The sequence below is a fragment of the Hyperolius riggenbachi genome, chromosome 10, assembly GCF_040937935.1.
Source record: "Hyperolius riggenbachi isolate aHypRig1 chromosome 10, aHypRig1.pri, whole genome shotgun sequence".
Classification (NCBI taxonomy): Eukaryota; Metazoa; Chordata; class Amphibia; order Anura; family Hyperoliidae; genus Hyperolius; species Hyperolius riggenbachi.
Window position 1 is genome coordinate 111677336 of NC_090655.1, and position 3137 is coordinate 111680472.

Consider the following 3137-nt stretch of genomic DNA (forward strand, 5'->3'; position numbering starts at 1 on the left):
GGAGAAGGAGGATTTCCACAACAGGCTGCAACAAAGCATTTGGCTAAAAATTCCTTTCTGGCTGCTTGGTCTTTACACAAACTATGTTGGGTGCAGAAAGAAGGTATGTCAAATATCAGATGGGTAGATGAAACAATCACAAACAATCCTTTCAGCCATCATAAAGCGTCATACACAAGCTAGAGGGTTCTACAGACAGCCTGTTGAAGCTTTCTCTGCTGAGAATCTATCATAAGTACCATGGTCCTAATGTGCTGCTGAGAGATCCAGAGTGCTAGATCATCTCAGCTAAGCATATTGTTCTTCTTACTACTCCCACTCACAGCTGCTCAGTTGTGCGCCCCCTCCATTAACAACAATGCATTGGCACAGCACTCAGCCCTTAAAGGACACCTGAACTGGAAAGGGTATGGAGGCTTCATTATTTTCTTTTAAACAATACCAGATGCTTGGCAGTCCTGCTGATCTCTTTGGCCATAGTAGTATGTCTCACACACCTGAAACAAGCATGGGGCTAATCCAGTAAGGGCTTGTTCACACTAAGGGTAATTGCAGGTGATTGAGCCCAGGCGTTATCAGTAATCGCCCTAAAAGCACTTGTGCAATGATTGAGAGTGTTCACATATGAGCAGTTCAATTCCAATCTGCTCAAAGTGCACTGCCTGTACCATTATCCGGGCGATTTGCCTGTAATGGAAGGTATAGGGAAGTCACAAAGCGCTTGAAAGCGCTATGTTTAACATTACATTGTATTTATTCATTTCTGGGTACAAGAGTTCACTTCCTGACTGACGTCAGGAGGTGAGATAAAAACAAAACAAAACGCTCAGCACTTGAAAAAGCACTAGGCGTTTTATAATGTGAACAAGGCCTTAGAGCACCTGATCTGCATATGCTTGTTCAGGTATATGGCTAAATGTTTTAGAGGCAGAGTATCAGCAGGAACGCTAACCAACTGGCATAGTTTAAAAGGAAATAAATATGGCAGCCTCCATATGTTTTTTGCCAGAGGCATCAAGGCCCAATGTCTGCAGGCAACAGCAATGAGTGTATCTGCACTGCGCATGTGCAAGTTCGGTCCATGCATGTCCAATAGATGGAAGCACTAGTGCACAGGTTTTTCCTCTGTTGGGCATGTGTGGACCATATTTGCACATTCCCAGTGGATACTGTATGTTTTCATTTATGGCTGCTTTCCTGGCCAGAAGAAACCTATATAGAGGGACCCAACAATGGAATGGTGGGCTGTAAAAGGATCCAGAAAGCCTCTGGACAACCCCACAACTGAGGTAATTTAACTTATCTTTTTTTCTCACTTCACAATTGCTTGAATGTCTGTATGGGGCTTTGAGGTTTCCAGTCAAGCAGGTGGAGCTGTAAACAAATATCACATTTTCATTTGTGATATTTAATAAATGCAATGCTTATAAAAATTAAGTATTAAACCTAATTAATGAAAAGCAAATGGGGATAAACACTATACCTTCCCTTTAACAACTCTTAAGTATGCCAAATTCCTTTACAGCTACACATTAGGATGACTGGCTCTTCTTCAGTAACAGATTGACTTGTAGCTTGTAGTGGTGCTTGGCTTCTGGCTATGTTCAGACTGACCCACAAGCTGCCTTTACAATTCACAGAACCAGATGCAGAACAACTCCCCAGGGTACAATACTGCCAGTGAGGCCTGGGACCCACTACAAAGCGCTATCGCTGGGGATTTGTGGTAGCTCTTTGTAAGCAATGTTCCTGCTACTATACAATACAGTAGAATGGAAACACTCCCAAAATGCTGCATGTCCTGCGATTGCTAATCCCCTAATCTCAATCTCTGCAGTAGGATCTGCTCCATACACTTACATTGGCAGAGTGTTTTGGGAAATCACTAGCGATTGAAAGTGATCCCAAAACGTTGTCAAAACCGCTCCAGTGGGTCCTAACCCTAGAGTTGATCCCAGCATAGTTCCCAGAACACTTTGTATTTAAACCGCTTTCTATGTTTTAGGTAATATTGGGCAGCACTGCTCCATATGGTGGAATAGACATTGCAGACATATGATATGGGTGGTCCCTCCAGCTGGGATAAGTGCAGCCAGAAGCAATATCTGCCTCCAATACAAGTGGCCATGTACATTCACGCAATCATTTTCTGTTCCCCTACATAATAATCTAAAATGAACAATAGATCATTGTCCCCTGGCAGCATAAGTGTAAAGGTGGCCATACATCTAGCTATTTGGCTTTACAATCCACCATTCCATTCAATCATTTTATAGAACACAAAGAATCGAGTGTGTTCCAGAATTCCCAATCTATGAAAAGTGGCTGATTCCATGTCAAATTAACTAGCTTAGTCAGTCGAGCAGAATGCAAGATATTGGTCAATCGCACAGGAATCAGCTACTGTTCCAATGTTATTTGAACGACTCTGAATCGATTTTTGCATTCAGAGCAAGGAGACACATCAGTCAGATTGAAGGTGAATCACATAGGATGTGGCTTGTAGTGTGTGGGCCACTAGTCAATCGACTTTAAATTAACTATACTGAAGTCAATTTCTTAATAAAGTTGATCGCTTTATCGATTGAATCAGAATCGCTAGATGTATGGCTACACTAATGCTACATACACACTTGAGATATACGTCTTTGGAAAAGGCAAGATCACAGAACAATTTTACCCCATTCCATGTAGCATGAGAGCCATACTCTACACAGTCTATTCTATGGAGCTGCACTTTCTATCACATAAAATCTTTGCAAGATGCTGCACACAAAGATGCCCGTACACATTCAAAAGATCATTATCTGCAAAAGATCCATTCCTGCAAAATGCATTCATAGTCTATGAGATCTGCAGATCATCATACACACCTTGTTTAACAGGCAATCATCTGCAGATCAGATCCACCAGGATGGATTTTCAGATCTGCAGATGAAGTCTGTTAAACAAGGTGTGTATGAGGATCTGCAGATCTCAGACTATGAATGCATTTTGCAGGAATGGATCTTTTGCCGGAAGAGAGCTTTTGCAGATAATGATCTTTTGAGTGTGTACGGGCATCTTTGTATGCAGCATCTTGCTAAGATTATATCTGATGGGGAGTGCAGCTCCATAGAATAGACCAGTGATGGCTA